We start from the raw sequence: 21,416 nt of genomic DNA on the forward strand, positions 1-21,416 counted from the left end.
AATTTACACTATTACACAAGCTGTACACTCACTTCTTTACACTGTAGCAAAATGTCATTTCTTCAGCGTTGTCACATGAAAAGATAAAATATTTACAAAAATGTGAGGAGTGTACTCACTTTTGAGATACAGTATATAATTTTTATTTTTTTAAAAATATGAGCAAAGAAGGCTGTGATTGTTTTGTTGAACCTTCTGAACTTTTTTTTTTAAAAATCACAAATATTCTGCTCTCATGGAAACCAAACAACTGCAAACAAAACAGGTTTATCAAAAAAATCTTCATTAAATATAGGTGTGAAACAATTATTGGCACCTGTATGAATTCATATGAGGAAAAATACAACCCCAATTCTGAAAAAGTTGGGACAGTATGGAAAATGCTTAAAAAAACAGGAGTGATTTGTAAATGTACTTTGACTTGTATTTAAACAAAAAATGTATAAAGATAATGTATATGGTTTTACCTAATCAACTGCATAGTATTTTGAAGATAAACGTTTATTTTGAAATTGATGCATGCAAAACATTCCAAAAAGGGGCCATTTAGGACTAATAGCGATGTGACAAGTTGAAATATGAAGGTGATGTGAAACAGGCGGGGCAATCATCTAATCCTAGTGTATATAAGGAGCCTCTTAAAAAAAAAAAAAAAAAAAAAAAAAAAAAAAAAAAAGTCTGAAAAAGCAAGGATGGGTTGAGGTTTACCAATCTACCAACATATGCATCAGACGATAATCCAACACTTTGAGAATAACATTCCCCAAAGACAAATCGGTGGGATTTTGGGCTTTTCACTTTCTACAGTGCAGAATATAATTAAGGAATCTGGTGAAATCTCGGTGCGTAAAGGGCAAGGCAGAAAACCACTTCTGAATGCATGTGATCTCCTATCCCTCAGACATTAGTCTTAAAAACCGTCATGCTTCTGTAATGGAGATCTTGACAAGGCCTCTGGAATACTTTGGTCAACCTTTTGTCATCAACACCATTCGCCACTGCATCCACAGACGCAAGTTAATGCTTTACTATGCAAAGCAGAAGCCATACATCAACACTGTCCAGAAGCGCCGCCCACTTCTTTGGGCTCGGTCTCATCAGATGGAGAGTAGCACAGTGGAATCGTGTTTTGTAGTCCGACAAGTCAACATTTCAAATAGTTTCTGGACAAAACAGCCATGGTGTAATATTGAGATACTGGATTTTTGATTTCCATGATCTGTAAGCTATAATCATCCAGATTAAAACAAAAAAAGGCTTGAAATATTTTACCTCATGTGTAATGAATCTAGAATATATGAAAGTTCCACTTTTTGATTTAAATTACGGGAAAAAATAAAGTTTTCTATGATATTCTGATAATGATATTGTATACTCTTTTTTTGAATGTGATGCAGTCATCAGATTTTAAATGATCATTTGAAAAAAAAAAATTAAATGCACAAAGTAAAACATCAAATAATGTATTAGTCTTTTTAATATAGTACAGGGTGTTTTATTATTATTATTATTATTATTATTATTATTATTATTTTAAAAATGACTCGGATTATGTGTTTTTGCATTTTCCATACTGTCCCAAATCTTTCGGAATTGGGGTTGTACTTAGTTATTCTGCCATTCTTCCTTGCAAAAGCACCCTAACTCTGTCAGATTGATTGTAGTGAGGTCTGGCTCAGCCATTCCAAACCCTTGATCTTGTTTTGGTGAAGCCATTTCTTTGTTGATCTGGAGGGTTGCTTTGGGTCATTGTCAAGATGAAAGGTGAAATTCCTGTTCATTGTAAGTGTTTTACAATAATAATGAATAATGAAAAAAATGAATAAGATCTATTCATTATTCCCTTCACCCTGATTAAAGCCCCAGTTCCTGCTGAAGAAAAATAGTCCCAAAAGTATGATGCCACCACCATGCTTCAATATGGGAATGGTGTTCTTTTGGTGATGTGCTTTGTTTTTGTGCAATAAAATATTTGTTTTGTGGTGTGTTAGCCAAAAAGTTAAACTTTGGTCTCATCAGACCATAACATGTTATTCCACATAGTTTTGGGAGATTGGATGTATCATTTATTCTTGGTTAACAAAGGCTTCCATCTTGCCAACCTACCCCATAGCCGAGAGATATGAATAATTTGGGAGATTGTCGTCACATGTAGGGAGCAACCAGTACTTGCTAGAAGTTGCTGCAATTCTTTTAATGTTGCTCTAGGCCTCTTGGCAGCCTCCCTGACCAGTGTTTTCCTGATCTTCTCATTAATTTTAGAGTAAGGACCTATTCTTAGTGTCACTGTCATGCCATATTTTCTCCACTCGTTGATTGTTGTCTTTACAGTTTTCCGATGCCTTGGACATTTTTTGTAAACCTCCTGATATTTTTCAACAAAGAGATCCTGTACCTGCTTTGTAAGCTCTTTGTGGTCCATGGCTTTTCCAGGTGGATGTTACCAAAATCCTGTTGGAGCAGTGGTACTTTATTTGGGTGTAATCAGTCACTTTAACTGATGAAAGGTGTATACTAATTAATATTTAACATGAGTTTGAATGTGATTGGTTGATTCTGAACATATCCACGTTCCCATTTATAAAAGGCTGTGCACATTTATACAAGATGGGTATTGGAAACTTGTTTTTCTTCCCCAAAACATCTCTTACTGTTTGTCAGTTTATATTTATATGTTCATACATCACAAAAGCATTTTACATTTTAACAGGAGTGTGTAGAGAGAAAGAATTAGTGTCAGTGTTACGTTATTCAATGTATTTTTGTTTGCTCTATGTGCCCTTTGTGTGTCTGTCGGTGGTGGGATGGGTTTTCTTTTGTCTCCTCCCCCTTCTCTAGGCCCCGCCTATTGCAAGCGTACGTTCCGGCTTGCTACTAGACGATCACGTCTTGTCCACGCCTGCTTCAGCCTTGTGTGACAGGATTGATTGCCTGCACGTTTCCGGAAGAGTACTTAAGCCTCGTCAGCCTCCATCCCAGGGCAGATCATTGCCATTGTGTTGTGTGTAGAGAGAAGTGCATTTCGCCTGTGTGTGACCTTATGCCTGTTCTGACTTTGTTTATGCTCTGCCCCATTACGATGTGTGTGTGTGTGTGTGTGTGTGTGTGTGTGTGTGTGTGTGTGTACATATTACTTTTGTGAATTAACCCACTAATAGTCACGTCTGTAAATAGTGCACGGTTAAGAGTGGTTTGTAGGAAGTTGGCGCCATTTATGTTTCTTCTTTTCTCTTGTTTTTTGGGTCAGATAGGGAGTGAGGGAAGATGGTGTATTTTTGTTTTCTTTTCTTGTAGGTTAGTTTTCTTTCGTAAAGTTAGAGGGAACTTTTGTTTTATTTTGGCCTGACCGGCTTCTGAAGATTTATTATCGCTCTCTCTCTCTCTCTCTCTCTCTCTCTCTCTCTCTCTCTCTCTCTCTCTCTATCTATCTATCTATCTATCTATCTATCTATATTTAAGGTGCTCCATTTGGAGGAAATAAACAAAATGAACACATACACTTGCAAACCCTGTTGTTTTTTCTACAACAGAAAATGTTCCGTGCTTGTTTTTATACACCATCATGCTTTTAGTTATGACTGTCTGTTTAAAAGTCAACACTTAAGCAGAGACAGCTGACTGGTGGAGTCCTAGGGGGCAGTATCCCTTCAGCAAGTTGATTTTAAGCTCCTTGATCAGTTACAAGCACCAACCAACAGAGAGGAATGAATGATATATTGACAAAGACAAAATAACAGTAAGCAAAATCCCTGTTTGAAATGTATTTCATCTAAGGATTATTAGAACCATTTTACTGTTCTCCATTCTGTAAATTTATCATATACAATTCTTTAACTCGCTAAAGTATCCCACAGATTATTTTTTTTAAATCTCCAAACATGTTTGCCATGATTTTTTTTTTTTCCTTTCCCCCCCACTTATTCTAGATCTAATGCATCAAATGAAAACTTGGACAAATGAAACCCCCTGTCTGGGTTTGATCATGTTTTTATCTATTGTTCTTGTCTTCAGCTTCTGGCCACTGAGATCGGTGTTGTTTCAACACAGATTACCAAAGCTGAGCACATCAAAAGAAAAAGGCACATAGTTTCCCACACCACACACCTGGGTAAGTACAGGTTCATTTGGGAGAAACTGGATAGAGTACTGAAACTGTACTGAAATTTATGAGCTAAGATATAGTATACTGAGTAAAGATGACATGCTGTGCATACAGTGTAGATACTTGGCAACTTTTTTTATTATAAAATATACTGATTTCACACACAGATTTTGGGGGCCAGACCTCGTACTGTGGTACAGGGTTTTCTGGGCTCGAGCGCTGGAGCAGAGGATCCTAGAGTGGTGCAGATGGCACATCAGGTGAAGGAAGTGCTACCCGATGTCCCCCTGAGTGTTATCACTAGAGAACTGTGTAAGACACCTTTTAGTATTCCTCACGGCAGCAGTCAAATAGCTGCACTAATCCCAACAAAAAGCTATAATCTACTCTATGGATCTCTAATTTATGATTTAATTATACGGTTTATACATTTTTCGTTGTGCATTTTAACAAGAATTCCACATTTTCTCTTGCATGATGGTCTCTTAGTGCAACACACTGTGTAGATACAACTGTTTCCTGCAGAAGCTGCACCATCAGGCCCATCATGACCTTTAACCTCCACTACTCCTTCTGTTGCTGGTTCATCACCGACTCTAAAGGTGGGAATGATTCACTGATCTCACACTGCCACATCACTCTGTCGATATACTAACAAGGATGAGAAGTGTTACAGGGAATGAAAATGAAAACTGAAAATGGACTACATTTTTAATTGAGTGTAATTGAAAATGCAGACAAATTCACTCTGAAAATAACACGTTAACTGTGGAACAATTTAAAGTGCTTAAAGAGTTAATAACTTTAGCTTTCAATACCAGTCTGATTTGAAGAAAGTATATCCTAACTATTTTCGCAATAGGGCTAAAATAATTTGACACTTAGTTCACACCTGACTTCATAAAGACATAAACACTAGCAGGGTTTCATAGATGGGATGATGGCAGGAAAATCTGTGTAGAAAACATATTTTTCCTACAAGCAACAATCACACTGCAAAGAAAAGGGACGCTCAAGTGAAGAAAATAAGTACATGGACTATAATATGTAAAGAATATGTAAAATAAATTTTTTAAAAAATATATATTTTTATTATTATAAAATATTAACCATTCTTTTTTGTTCTAACTGGTTTCCAACTAAAGAGGGGGCAAGAAATGCTGGCGCAAGAACCTAAAATATTGTTTCCTTTCAGAACAAACCATGAATGAAAAATAAACTTTCTAATCCCTGTATACTAATTTTATCAGGACTTCTTTATCATCAGCAATCTAGACATGTTAACATTACTTCACAGACATGGTTGGTGTTTATCATGTTGGAATATGTATTGACCATTGCACATGTGTTAAGATTAATGTCTATAGTCCAGTCATTTTGTCTATCGAAAAAGAAAAGTATTTGTATATTGTAACACTTCATTCGGTTGATCTTATTGAAAATATTTAGATGTTCATTTTTGTTGTAGGAACTGATTATACAGTATGTATTGTATAAAAACTAAAACAAGGAGAAGAAAGAATTACACTGGCTTTACCTGCAGCATTTGTATTCAGCAAACGTATGGAAAGAAGGGATGGAAATAAGAGGTTTGGAATCAGTTGACTTCAATGGATTTTTATTAATCCTCTTGCATGACAATCATGCATGTCTTTTTAATTATTTCTCTGTGACAGAAAAAAAGATTATTTTGCTTAAAGGTTTGAACTACACCCCAGTACCAGTGAAACACAAGTTTAGATTTAGAAAGCAGTAGCTTGGCGTTGTGTGGTACCGAACAAAACCCAGTTTGAGGTTATGGTGGAAGGATATTTGTTGATTCAATATTAGACTCTGTCCTGGATGTGGTGCGAAGGGAAGCAGAGAGCTTCCCTTCCAAACTGCCTCCAGGGCTTCCAGCTCACCCACTCACGGGGTGGTAGTACTGACTCGGGCATGGGCACCCTGCTCCGCAGCAAAATCCGTGATGAGTACCCTGTCCGCATTATGTGCACCTTCAGCGTTGTCCCCTCACCCAAAGTCTCGGATACAGCGGTGGAGCCTTATAATGCCACACTCTGTCCACCAGCTGGTAGAGAACACGGATGAGACGTACTGCATAGACGACACAGACCTGTATGACATCTGTTTCCGCACCCTCAAGCTCACAACACCAACCCACAGTGACCTCAACCACTTAGTCATTGCCACCATGAGTGGAGTCACAACATGTCTGAGGTTCCCTGGGCAGCTCAATGCTGACCTGCGCAAACTGGCTGTCAACATGGTGCTCTTCTCCCGTATGCATTTCTTTATACCTGGTTTTGCCCCACTGACTAGCAGGGGTAGCCAGCAATACCGTGCTCTCACTGTGCCTGAATTAACCCAGCAGATGTTCGATGCCAAGAACACGATGGATGCTTGCGACCCACACCATGGCCGCTACCTCACGGCGGCTGCCGTTTTCAGTGTCCACGAGGGATGTGGAAATGGGGATGCTCAATGTGCAGAACAGATATAGCCGATACTTCGTTGAATGGATCCCCAACAACGTGATGACAGCTGTGTGATATCCCACCCTGTGGCCTGCAGATGGCCGCCACCTTCATTGGGAACAACACCGCTATCCAGGAGCTGTTCAAGCGTCTCTCTGAGCAGTTCACTGCCATGTTCAGACACGGGTCATATGTGCACTGGTACACAGTACTGTTTATTTTTGTTAAAAAGTATTCAAATCAGTCAATATCAGAAATATTTTACTTTGAGTGTTATGTTTTCATTCAGTATCAATTTTAAAAATGTAACCAATGGTTACGTTAATCGGTGATCGGTAGGTTCTGTCTGACTTACTTACCGGTATCTGTAAAATCACTTGACCTCTAAAATACACATAGTCACTAGCAAAGTAAATTCCAAAACTGTCAATCATAAAACCAAAAACCATTTATTTTATATGACTGAACTGCACAATCTGAAACAATTGCAAGGTAATTTAGTGAAAAACACTCATTGGTGATAGTCAGTTCGTTGAATATGACAAAATATTTCTACAATTATTACACTATATTCTACTAAATTATAGGAGGAACGGCACTGAATGTAGCAAGTCAAAGTACATTTCTGTGATTAAAAATGATCGAGTAAGAGTATAAGTACGGCTAGTTAACTATGCCTTTTTTTTTTTTTGGGGTAAATGTAGCGCGTGACTACCCACCTCTGAGTATCCGTGATGATCAGGATTTGTGAATATGATCTTTCTGTAACAACACACTTGATAAATGTTGCCACATGTTTAAAAATAATACATAAAATGTTTGAATTTTTGGTTTAATTTTGATCGATTCACACAGTACAGTCTAACGCAATTCAATGATGTGGAACCCGATATAGGAATTAAGTCAATTCAATTAGCTTTTTTCAGTGTGTGGACTTCTGTGTTCACTTTAAAAGTTATTTAAAAACTGGTTTAATCTTAAAAAAAAAAACAACAACAGTTTCCACTGACTATAAAGGAGAAGATGGAATTCATTCAATGTTCATTACCTTGAGGAACTTTCTACAGTGGGGGGGGAACCCCGCTTATTTAAAAGCGCATTAAACTGAGCTGGGACCACGCGCACACTTGTAGTTACAAACTTGTTTAAATTAGGTTTATCCAACATGTTCATGAGAAATATAATATTTTTATGTAAACCTTATGAATTGTTTTTCTTAAATGTAACCGACCACACCTTCTATTGTTTTGAGGCTCCATAACGTTTAATGTGCTCTGCTCCTTGTTGTAAAATGGTTCTGAGAGAGGTTCACCCATCCCTAGACCAAGCGCAAGCAGATCATGGGCTTCAGTACAAGAAACAGCACTGTTTGGTTGGTAATAGAATGTATACAGTATATGTCCAGGCAGAACTACTGTATCTACTAGCAAGCCGTGTTTATTCAAATGAAACGACTGCCCCCTACTGGTCCTGTATTTCCTGTGACCGCAGCAAGCGTGTGATTCAGTGTAAAATCGTAGGATCCCTTTTTTTTTCGACGCGCATTTTTTAATGGACACATCTGTATCACCATATGCCGCAGTTTCACAGTACACCTGTGACAACACTGAAGAAGAAGAATTCGAACGGCGTTGCTGCTCAGCTGGAGAGACGCCATCGCGCTGGAAGGTGACTCAGCACGTGTACGTCATGGAAACGTCTGTGAAAGAGCGGAGCATCTGATAAATGCCATGTTCCTTTTTTATAGATGGAACGATATTAGTTTTTAAATGACAGTCTTCCTTACCAATAAACAACGTCCATTTGATGAATCTTCAACAGTCGAAACCCCGTCATGTTTGTTGGTGCTGTCTTGGCTTGGAGCAAGCAGACCTGCAGAGAGCTTTTAAAAACCCAGTTAAAAATTATATAAAACACAGATCCATTCATGGCTCATTTGTTCACATTTGATCGGCAGTTAACTATTTGTCAGGTACTGAATAAAACCCATATTCTGTTTATTATAGTTTATTCCAGATACATGCATACCATGTGTGTAAAAACAGAAGCAGTACCGTCATGCCCTTCTTTAGAGATTTTATATCAATTAGTTTCACTTGTCCATTTGGTCTTACTGTATTAATATTTACATGGGGCATCTACACTTAAATTTCACTTATGCTTTGCACAGGATAATAAAATACATTAAAAAGGCATTTGGGATAAACACTGTGTACATGGACTTTTTGATAATGCTCTAAAATGATTAGCAAAAGGCCACTTCATAACCATGCTTGCAAATCAGAAAATACTGCATGAGTCCAGGATTGATTAGGACACTTTCCCCTGGTTTCACAGATGAAGCTTAAGCCTAGTACCAGACTAAGATGTATGTTTGAGCTGTTTTAACTGAAAGCTACTTGCACGGACGAATCTTAAATTATCAGCGCCATTGTTTTATCTCCAGATGCACACCAGTTTCTAAGGCACGTTTATAAAAGCCACTTAAATGTCCTAATTGATCGAAGGCCTGATCCTGGCTTAATGTAAAATCCTGTCTGTGAAACCGGGCCTTTATCTTCTAGTGAAGGAGAAGAACATTCATTGAGCCTGTAATAAACTTTATCTTTAAATAGTAAAAAATGCTTCCTGGGATAGGCTCCAGGTTCCCCCGCGACCCTGAAATGTAGTAAGTGGTTGAAGATGGATGGATATAGTATGTGACAGCCAGTATCCAGTCAACTCGCTTCATGGAGATTATCTTTATGAGACAAATACTCTGCTCTAATGAAAAAGAAAAAATAAGATTGTTCCATCATAGTAATTATGTCATGTAATAATTGTAGTAATTATATTAAATGTATACCCCCTTAACATTCATTGCTCTCATAAACACAACATGTAGAATATTAAACCTACATTTCAATGTACAACAATAAATATTGTGGCAAAATGTATATTTTAGTCAGAATTATAGCACTCCCATTCTTTTAGTCTGTTTCCAACATTAGATAAAGATACGAGCATCAAATGTAAGTTATGCGCTGGGGAAAACATGTCTCAAGTCCACACACATCTGTGGAAGCGACTGACAGGTAAACCACGATAAACTATATGCTTGGTTGTTTGAAGCACTGTCTCTGCTCCAGTCAGTTCTGTGGTCTGTGCACGACTCAAATACTCCTCTCTACTCCAGTTATAAAAGCTGCTGTTGATTCAAGATTTGACAGATGAAGTCGTGTCAACAGTGAGAACACTTTATTAGTTTTATGGATGTTTCCATATTTGATATTACATCACTGTTGCTATGGTTACAGGAAATAGTCCATATAGAATACAGGTTTGACTTTGGTTACTTGTTCATACAGACAGAATACCAAACGCTATTGGAATCTGTTGTGTGAACATGACATTTCTAGAATCACATCTGTAAGTAACTGTGGTTGTTAATCCCAAACACTGACAGTGTGAACATAGCCTACCTATGGGTCATAAACACAGTTTGTGCTTTTATAATTAATTGGGTTAAACTGGCTTCTGCTTTACAACTCTGGACAAACAGTTGTTTAATATTTTATCATTTAGAATTTATTTAAAACCTTTTTTTTCATGGTGTATTGTTCATCCTACATTTCAAACAATTTCTCAAAGCCTTCAATTTGAACACTGGGAATGATGTGGAATAACTTGATTTTCAGATATATACAGAAAATAAAATATGGCTGTTTATCCAATTAATCTGAGAAATAATTAGATTATTAAAATAATCCCTGGTTGCAGCCCTAATAAAATAAACCATTCATATAGAACAACAGTCTGCTAAACTGCTAAATTCATTACCTTGTCTACATGTGGGAAGAGGTTTGGTGGTGGAAGGTGGAGAGGAGGTCCTCACCCAAGATTTGGCCTACACTTTCCACAGCTTGTGCACCCAGGGGTTGTGGTGAGCTGGCAGCAGAATGAATGAGAGCAGCTCAAGGAAATCTGCTTTACAGCGTTAAAGCTTGGTCATATTCGAGTTAATCCATCTCAAGGTGATCCAATTGTCCCCATTTGAAGCATGCCGAGACCCCCTAGTGGTCACTGACCCCTGATTGAGATTGACACACACAAGCTATTTTAGGGTTGGGCTATATGATAATATATACTGTGGTGACAATATAAAGTCTCTACCAATGAAGATTTTGCTATATCGTTTATAGTGGTATGTAAATATATCCATGCCGCACAGGACTACTTAAAGTTATTGACATGTTAGAGCGATGCATGAATGAGAATAAAGTGCAGGACATCCATCCATCCATCAATCTTCAACCGCTTACTCCTTTTCAAGGTCACGGGGGAACCACGAGCCTATCCCAGGAAGCATCGGGCACAAGGCAGGGTACACCCTGCAGTAAGTGCATGACATGTCTGATGTAAAAAAAAAAAAAAGAATCTTTTTTTTTTTTTTTAAAAAGAGTTGAATGTAATAAGTGTAACAGTACTTTTGCTGTCTGACATACTTAAAGTACTGTTTGTATACTGCTGCGCAACTATCGCATCTGGTGTAGACATGGTGTAAGGGAAAAGTGTGCAGAATATTTATATATGTACAAGGGGTGTAATGGATCCAATTATGTTTTGGTCTGTATCGCTGTTTTAGAGTCAAGGTTTCTGTACTGTTCGGTATGTGCTATGTTCAGGGAAAGAAAAAGGACTACTGTCAAATAAAAATAAAGAAATATACAAATAATCAAACTACATGCAGTAGCACAAAGAAATACAAAGCAAAGATACAAATGAAAAACAGTTATTTTCCGATTTTCGGGTAGGTCTTAACAGGAGTATTCAGGTGTAGAAACTGAATAAAGTAATCAAACCCTTGTATCAAACAAAGTTTACAAAGAGTGACTGTTTTGTCCACATTTTTTCACCATCGCTGTCGTAAAGATTGTAAAGCCAGAATGTTTCCAGACAGGATATTGTTATGATGCAGACGGTTCTATCAGCAGCTTGTCTCCTTTCATTGCTGAACTGTGACGCACCAATGAACGGTGAGAAACAAATGTTAGCAGAACTGTGTCTGTTTACGCATTGTTTTTTACCAAACCATATTATAGATACGTTGTCAGAACGATGTGAGATTAACTGCGGTGCAAATGCGTGCTGAACTGTGGGTGGAGAATGGTATGGTTCTTTTTTTACTGAGAACCGTTACACCCCTAATATGTGTATGCAACTTGTAATGTGCTCTAAACATCAGTTTTTGTTTCAAGGAGCTCGGACAATACCGAGCTGAGATATCGAGGCTTCTGTAAACATCCGTATAACCACAATTTGTTGTGAGCCATGAGACAAGGACGGTCACCGTGGTTAAACCAAGTCAAATAAAAATCTAGTGATTTTGCAATATCAATACATAAAGGTAATCACTCAAAAAAAGAAGAAAATTAAAAATGGCCAAGCAACGAACTTTAAAATTTTTGGACCACTTGAGGTGGACTGACTTGTTTACTCCTGTACAGTGAAAATCTGTGGATAAAACACAGACATTAATGTTGCAGCTAAAAACAAAACAAAAAATGTACCTGAAAATGGAGTTTGTGGATGAAGAGACAACTGGACCTGTAGCTAATTGATGGTACTCAGATGGCCAGTCATGGTGGTCTCCATACAAAGGCCGGTTGCTGAAGAGCGTCAGGATGATGGAGGCACCACAGCCAAACATCAGGCCAGCATGCTCATGTAGCTCATGCTACACTGATGACCAACCTAGAATGCCTGGGAAAATATATATACAGTATCTCACAAAAGTGAGTACACCTCTCACATTTTTGTAAATATTTGATTATAACTTTTCATGTGACAACACTGAAGAAATGACACTTTGCTACAATGTAAAGTAGTGAGTGTACAGCTTGTGTAACAGTGTACATTTGCTGTCCCCTCAAAATAATTCAACACACAGCCAGTAATGTCTAAACCGCTGGCAAGAAAAGTGAGTACACCCCTAAGTGAAAATGTCCAAATTGCGCCCAAACTGTCAATATTTTGTGTGGCCACCATTATTTTCCAGCACTGCCTTAACCCTCTTGGGCATGGAGTTCACCAGAGCTTCACAGGTTGCCACTGGAGTCCTCTTCCACTCCTCCATGATGACATCACGGAGTTGGTGGATGTTAGAGACCTTGTGCTCCTCCACCTTCCATTTGAGAATGCCCCACAGATGCTCAATAGGGTTTAGACCATCACCTTCACCCTCAGCTTCTTTAGCAAGGCAGTGGTCATCTTGGAGGTGTGTTTGGGGTCGTTATCATGCTGGAATACTGCATACTGATCATGCTCTGCTTCAGTATGTTACAGTAAATGTTGGCATTCATGGTTCCCTCAATAAACTGGAGCTCCCCAGTGCCGGCAGCACTCATGCAGCCCCAGATCATGACACTCCCACCACCATGCTTGACTGTAGGCAAGACACACTTGTCTTTGTACTCCTCACCTGGTTGCTGCCAAACACACTTGTCACCATCTGAACCAAATAAGATTATCTTGGTCTCATAATCCATGTCCTTAGTCTACTTGTCTTCAGCAAACTGTATGCCAGCTTTCTTGTGCATCATCTTTAGAAGAGGCTTCCTTTTGGGACGACAGCCATGCAGACCAATTTGATGCAGTGTGCGGCGTATGGTCTGAGCACTGACAGGCTGACCCCCCACCCCTTCAACCTCTGCAGCAATACTGGCAGCACTCATACGGCTATTCATTGAGGGAACCATGAATCCCAACATGAACTGTGACATACTGAAGCAGAGCATGATCAGTATGCAGTATTCCAGCATGATAACGACCCCAAACACACCTCCAAGATGACCACTGCCTTGCTAAAGAAGCTGAGGGTGAAGGTGATGGACTGGCCAAGCATGTCTCCAGGCCTAAACCCTATTGAGCATCTGTGGGGCAAACGGAAGTTGGAGGAGCACAAGGTCTCTAACATCCACCAGCTCCGTGATGTCGCCATGGAGGAGTGGAAGAGGACCCCAGTGGCAACCTGTGAAGCTCTGGTGAACTCCATGCCCAAGAGGGTTAAGGCAGTGCTGGAACACGAAATAGTGGCCACACAAAATATTGACACTTTGGGCCCAATTTGGACATTTTCACTTAGGGGTGTACTCACTTTTCTTGCCAGCGGTTTAGACATTAATGGCTGTGTGTTGAGTTATTTTGAGGGGACAGTAAATTTACACTATTACACAAGCTGTACACTCACTACTTTACATTGTAGCAAAGTGTCATTTCTTCAGTGTTGTCACATGAAAAGATATAATCAAATATTTACAAAAATGTGAGGGGTGTACTCACTTTTGTGAGATACTGTATATAATAATAAGATAATATTCCGCCTGATATCAGAAATAAAAAGAATCTTTAATAAAATAATCTACTTTAAGCCAGTCATTAAATATGAAAATCTCATGAAAAATGACTAAATTACAGATAAATACAAAAAGCGTACAAGTATGGTTCTCCAGTGGATGTGTGGAGAAGAAACATCTATTAAACGTTATAAACCACCAGCTATTCAGATGACCGTTGTGATTTACTAGAGTAGACGACCTATTGTCCCCGCAACATTTCTTTCTTCACAATTTACATCAGTAACCTGTAAATACTACCATTTGTACACACACACACACACACATACACACACATTATATATGTATATAAATAGCGTTCATGTTTGTTCATATTTACACGTTTTTTTTTTTTTACATATTTAAAATTTTATTTGGTTATTTCGGCTTTAAGTCAATTGGTTTGTCAGTATGTCATTGGTAAGTATTAATTAGTCTTCATAACATATGTTGAAAATAAGAATCATATAATAGATACAACTAAATAGTATAATTACAAATACAATAATCTACACTCCTCACTGAAACACGGTTAATGGTTCTGAATCTCTCTGAGAAAACAGCTGTTTACATAAGCATCCTGTTTACATAAGCGCCATTTAATCGACATGGTCCAATCACAGGTCGGGGCGGGAACATTTGAAGCTTTTCTCTACTTGGATAATTGTGATTGGTTTAGCCCATCAGCGCTGAGAAATCTAAGCTCCAGTCCCATGCTTTAGCAGTGGCCTGGATGACATAGGCTGGCACTGATTAATTGTAATAAGCACTAAACCCACGAAACAAGCAATATTAACATGCGATAATCATTATGTAGACCCAGTAGATCAGGGGTGTCCACACTCGGTCCTGGAGGGCCACTGTCCTGCAGAGTTTAGCTTCAACTTGTCTCCACTCCTGCCTGGAAGTTTCTAGAATGCCTAGCAAGACCTTGATTAGCCATTTCAGATTTAAATGGGATCAGGAGCTAAACTGTGCAGACAATGGCCCTCCAGGAGCAGGATTGGATACCCCTGCACTAGTTATTGCCATGCATAGTTAAAATGTCGTGTTAAAATGGTTAACTCCGGCATCAGTGGATGTGCTGGCCCTGTTTCCGCCTGCTATTAAGATGAGTTTTTAGTGAATCACAAGTAATTCAAGGTGCATTTCCGCCACCTACTGGGCTGGAGTGTGGCGCATGATGAATGTTTGTGACAAAACAACTAGTTACATTTTTTTTCGAAGGATCTGAAATCCTATTCATTACACCTATTGCTGTCATATATTTTATAATTACATAATAGTCTTCATACTGTGTTGATGCATTCTTTAGTATTGTTTTAAGAGTTCCATTTTCGACATTCAACAAAATTAATTCTTTTATTAGTCGAATTTGTTCTCTTTCATATGCTACACAATTTAATAATATAAGTTCCACAGTCTCTGGTATTCCACATTTATTGCAATTACCTGACTCATGTTTGCCAATAATAAATAGTGACTGATTAAGAGCTGTGTGACCAATACGGAATCTAGATAATATTTTGTCCTCCTTCCTACTTCCAAAGTTTTTCCTCCCATTTCCAACTTGTTTTTGAATGTTGTACAGATAATGACCTTTTACCTCCTCGTCCCACATCTCTTGCCATTTCTTAATCATAGCCCCTCTAATTATTCCTTTCATTTCTGCTTTACTTAGTGATGTGGTTATATCTGTGCTGGTGTGTTTTAGTGCCTTCTTAGCCATTTGATCAGCTTCCACATTTTCTTCTATCCCAGCATGTGCCGGTACCATAGCAGTGATGTAGTTAATCTACAAGTACAATGATGTACTTAATCTACAAGTAATCTATTTGTACAATCTCATTCTTAGGAACATATCCCTTTTTGTTAATCATTTCATGGAAATAACCACGCAGGTATCGCCTCGTCTCTAATCAAGAAGTGAAGGGGTGGTTGGCACTTGCTTTCCAGAAATTAAACCACGCGCCCCACTCCATGAGGTATTTACAGCTATATTAGGTCCATGACTATTAAAATAACATTTTTAGGCAACTGTAAGGAAAATAAAAAACATTTGTTTGTCATTTTACTTTGTTTCATTTAATTTTAATTTAACTCTCATGCAACACAAACACCTGTATATAATGGAACTCAAGTCAAACTCTTATGTTTTACCCACTGGTCAAAAAATTCCCCGTGGCCATGATTTACATGAGCCACTACTAGTAAATGAATAAAAGCACACATTTAGGTTCAATACATGAAAAAACTGACAGTTTTGAGAACTACAGAACTACAGAAATTTCTCTACAGTCAACCTCACTCACTAACCGGCAGCAGCCACAGTTAACACTCTATGTCAAAAACAAGGTATGTGCACTCATTGACTTGCTACTTATACTAATTAGCAAAGATGATGGTGGTAGTGACCTCTATGCTTTATTTATTCTTAAGGTTTGAACAGTTACAGTGCTCCTATGAAGCATATATAGAGTCACAGTGATAAGACACAGTGATAAGAGCATTTAAATAGCAATACTGACTGCACTGTTCAGGTCCGATCTGAAAAAAAAAAAAAATCATGAGAACATAACAAGCATGAAGTTTTACATTAAGTGTGAAAGGAAATTCTCTTACTGCGATGGACTGGCACCCTGTCCAGGGTGTACCCCGCCTTGTGCCTGATGCTCCCTGGGATAGGCTCCAGGTTCCCCCTTGACCCTGAAAAGGAGTAAGCAGTAGAAGATGGATGGAGATTCTCTTATATCATGTACTGCTATTAAGACACCTTGGATACGGGGAATACTGGGTCATAGTTTCTGTTTGTGTGTGTCTGTGCTATCAAATACCTACATGTATTTTCTGTCTACATGGTACATGTATTTTCTGTCTCTTTAAAAGACTTATTTTCATAGTGTGCTGTATGTTTTATTTTGTCTATCTGTCTGGCCCCTGCACCAGTAGAAACTGTCCATGCACTGCTGTTATCAATGTGTATAAATACTTCTGCTTTGCATGAATAAACTCTGATGTCTCTATGAGCATGCATGTGTCAGTGTGTGTTCATTTTAGACCCCCCCAGGCCTAAACACTCTACAGTAAACCACACTTTCTAAAAGTTAATAGAAGTAATTGTAGAACAGGCTGGAACGCATGACGGAAGATCTGAAAGGCATAATCTGAGATTCCTGAGATACATGGAAATCTTGACTCAGCTACCCTTATAAATGGCTCCTCATGGTTTTCTCTTAAAATTAAGGCCTTCCATGTGAGACAAGAATCTTCACCATCTGAATTATGAGTAAGTTACATTTTTCTGTATTTCTGGTTTATAATTTATTTTCATATTTGCTCTATATCTCTATTTTATATATAGTTATACTGCTTGCAAAATGGTTTACTGTACTTCCTACTTCATAATATCATTATATTACCCTTCTACTATCCTACTACTCTTTATTTTATAAAGAGTTTTTTATAAAGAGTATATATTTTATTATTATAAGATATTACCCTTATAATATCTTAATACTCCTTTTTATTATCCTTATAAAGTTATAATGTTATGTGTGTGTGAGAGAGAGAGACAGAGAGAGTGTGTGTGTGTGTGTTATGTCTACATGCCCGCCCTTGACTGTACGAGAGTGTGTGTGTGTGTTTGCACTCCTCAGCGCTTATACTTCTTTTTGACTTTTTGACTAATAAACCATAGTGTGTTACTCTTAAAAGATCTTAAAGTGTGAATCCAATTCGTCAATATCGCCCTAATACCGCTTCTGTGTGTCTAGGTGCCCGTCATCATTTCTTCTTCTCTACACCCCATTTTCTTCCCCCTACCGCTCTCCTCAAGATTACGCACCCACCAGTCCAGTGAATTTTCAATAAAATTACATATTACTCATACTAGGTCTCCCTCATGTCTATTTCATGTCATTTTTATCCACAACAGTGTATATTCAACTAATATTTGTGAAGATCCAGCTAGAACAAATTCCTTGCTTCACAAGGCAACTAACAGAATGGCGACAACAGTTAACTTTTAACTCTTAATCACTGGTGATTACTGTGATTAATTAAGACGACTGGTAGGTGATGCATCGATTTAGACCTCGAAATAGAGAATAAACACATTACTCTGTGCAATCATCGTTAACCATTGTTTTTAAATAAACGAGCCAACTTATCATTACACTAATCAGACCATAGAGGATAAATTATTATTTTTTTAATCTACGAAATCCTCAAATCATAAATCTCAATGAGCTGCCTTCAGCTAAAGTTACATAAATGCATGTGAGTGGATAAGCCATGACAGAGGATTTGCTACAGAAACCTAGAGTCACTAAATCAGGGTTGCCAAGGTCGCAGGTTTTCTGCCAAACTGGGATAATTTTGGAACATTGTCATGGATGGAAAAACAAATTCTGCAGGCGGCGTTTGTTTGGGCTAGTTTAAAAATAGCCTGCAGCTGCCAAGACTTTGTATTAAAGCAAATAACCAGATTTAAATATATTAAATATTCCAGATGTTAATTGGATTTGTTCCAGAAGGATTTAGTTATTTTTTATTTTGTTACTTTTATGACTTTCATTTTTTATTTTTTATTTGCCAAGTATTTTTTCTTTCTTTTATGCCATATAGCTGTACTCGTCTGTAGAGGTCTTGCCTTGCTCTATGTACTGATTTTCAATAAGCACGTCGATGCACTTCTTTATCATTCTGATGTTGGGGTTGAACCGATCTTTGGACTGGTTGATCACCTTGAAGGAAGAAAATAAAAGAAATGTTGAGGGTTTAAAATAAACATGACTTTTTTTTTTTTTTACAACAGCAATCATCATCAAACAACAGAGAAAAGGTAGAGAAATATTTGTTTAACTCCAATTGATCAAGATTCTAGGAATATGCAAATGAAGATTTGCATACTGGAACATGATAGGCTGTTATACTTTTCAGGTTACAAAATTCACCGGTCACATGAAACTTACAACAAACAGGCAAGCATAAAGATGAGTTACTTTGACAAGGGCCAAATTGTGATGGCTAGACGACTGGATCAGAGCATCTCCAAAACGGCAGGTCTTGTGGGATGTTCCTGGTGTGCAGTGTGATGCTCTGGTCAATGTTCTGCTGGGAAACCTTGGGTCCTGTCATTCATGTGTGAGAATGTTACTTTGACACGTACCACCTACCTAAACATTGCCGCAGACCAAGTACAACCCTTGGATCTGGGGGACCTACCCAATGTTATGCAGGTGAATTTAATGTTATGGCTGATAGGTGTTTACCACAGTGCTGTCGAATTCTTGATTCTGATTGGCCAGAATGTGTTGGTTAATTTTCTGTAAGAGCAGCTCTGACAGTAGTGCTGGCTGTAATTCCTAATGTTGGCTTGCCAAGGTTGGTGTACAACCACAATTCCAAAAAAGTTGGAACAGTATGGAAGATGCAATAAAACAACAACAAAAAGAGTAATTTAAACATTCATTTCACCCTGTACTATATTAAAAACACATAATTTGATGTTTGACTTGACTTGTGAATTGAATGTACTGTTGAAAATATTCACTCATTGCAAATCTGATGACTGCAACACACTCCCAAAAAGTTCGACAGTTGACTGTTTACCACTGTGTAACATCAACTTTTCTTTTAATAACACTTATTAAGCGTTTGGACACTGAAGACACCAGTTGGTTAAGTTTAGCGAGTGGAATTTTCCCCCATTCATCCATTGTTAATTTCTTCAGCTGTGCAACTGTATGGGGACTTCGTTGCCTTATTTTGCGCTCCATAATGTGCCACACATTCTCAATGGGAGACAGGTCAGGACTTCAGCAGGCCATGCTCACACCCGCACTCTCTGCTTACGCAACCATGCGCTTGTAATCCAGGCAGAATGTGGTTTGGTGTTGTCCTGCTCTGGATGGCAGCATATGTTGTTCCAAATGTGTACATGTCTTTCTGCATTAACAGATGTGCAAGTTACCCATGCCATAGGCACTGACACACCCCAATACCATGACAGACGATGGCTTTTGGACCTGACGCTGATAACATCTTGGATGGTCCTTTTCCTTTTTGGCTGTTTTCTCAAAAACTATTTGAAATGTCGACTCGTCAGACCACAAAACACAATTACACTATGCTACTGTCCATCTCAGATGAGACAGAGCCCAGGGAAGTCGGCTTCTGGACATTGTTGAGGTATGGCTACTGCTTTGCATAGTAAAGCTTTAACTTGTATCTGTGGATGCAGCGTCGAATGGTGTCGAGTGACAAAGGTTTACCAAAGTATTCCCGAGCCCATGTCAAGATCATTACAGACTCGTGAAGGTTTTTAAGACGGTGACATCTGAGGGAACGGAGATCATGTGCATTCAGAAGTGGTTTTCGGCCTTGCCCTTTACACACCGAGATTTGACCGGATTCCTTGAATCTTTTAATTATATCGTGCACTGTAGAAGGTGAAATGTCCAAAATCCTACCGATTTGTCTTTGGGGAATGTTGTTCTCAAAATGTTGGATTATTCACTGACGCATCTGTTGGCAGATTGGCGAGCCTCGACCCATCTGTGCTCTTGAAAGACTAGGCCTTTTTTGGAGGCTCCTTATATAACTAAGATTAAACAATTGCCTCACCTGTTTCACATCACCTTCTTATTTCAACTTGACACATCTCTATTAGTCCTAAATTGCCTTTGTCCTAACTTTTTTGGAACATGTTGCATGCATAAATTTCAAAATAAATGTTTAAAAAAAAAAAAAAACCTATGCAGTTGACAAGGTAAAACATGAAATACCTTGTCTTTATACTGTTTTTTTGTTTAAATACAAGTCAAAGTACATTTACAAATCACTCCTCTTTGTTTTTTATTAGCATTTTCCATACTGTCGAACTTTTTTGGAATTGGGGTTGTAGAAGAACTCATGTGTCCTGCATAGAGTCCTGACCTCAACCCAGGTCAGGTGGAAATCTAGTGCAAAGCCTTCCCAGCAGAGCAGAGGCTGTTATAGGAGCAAAGTGGGAACAAATCCATTTTAATGCCCATGGTTGTGGAAAGTGATGTTCATCAAGGCTGTGATTTTCGGGTGTCCACATACAGTACTTCTGGCCATATAGTGTATCATATAAAAATAACTATTGGAAAAACTGCAATGAAACACAAAATGTTTAAAATAAACAAATAAATAGTAAGCAACTAAGAAGTCACAAAGTAGTTGACTGGCAGTGTAAAAACATCCAAAATGTTCTTAAGACCATTTAAAAAGGTCCATATATAAAATGTCTATAAAAACAGCGATGTGTCTTTATCTGGTTTGTTGGTTTGTCATGTGGATTTGAGAGCAGCTCTGTTTTACTACATGGAAGCTGAATGTGTTGCCTGATGTATGTTTGACAGATAAATGGTAAATGGTACACTTATATAGCGCTTTTTATCCAAAGCACTTTACACTGTGTCTCATTCACCCATTCACCCA

General features: G+C 38.2%; 1 long non-coding RNA gene and 1 pseudogene across 1 annotated transcript; both read left to right on the plus strand.

Annotated features, from left to right (window-relative positions):
• The first annotated feature begins 3,432 nt into the window (after positions 1 to 3,432).
• LOC128611221 (uncharacterized) lies at positions 3,433 to 9,105 on the plus strand. The gene is made up of 4 exons (XR_008386529.1): positions 3,433 to 4,108; positions 4,270 to 4,414; positions 4,592 to 4,704; positions 8,159 to 9,105. It is a non-coding gene; the product is annotated as an uncharacterized LOC128611221 (long non-coding RNA).
• On the plus strand, positions 5,915 to 7,079 carry LOC128611216 (tubulin beta chain-like; annotated as a pseudogene).
• Positions 9,106 to 21,416: the final 12,311 nt, after the last annotated feature.

This window comes from Ictalurus furcatus, chromosome 8 (assembly GCF_023375685.1).
Source record: "Ictalurus furcatus strain D&B chromosome 8, Billie_1.0, whole genome shotgun sequence".
NCBI classification, from domain to species: Eukaryota; Metazoa; Chordata; class Actinopteri; order Siluriformes; family Ictaluridae; genus Ictalurus; species Ictalurus furcatus.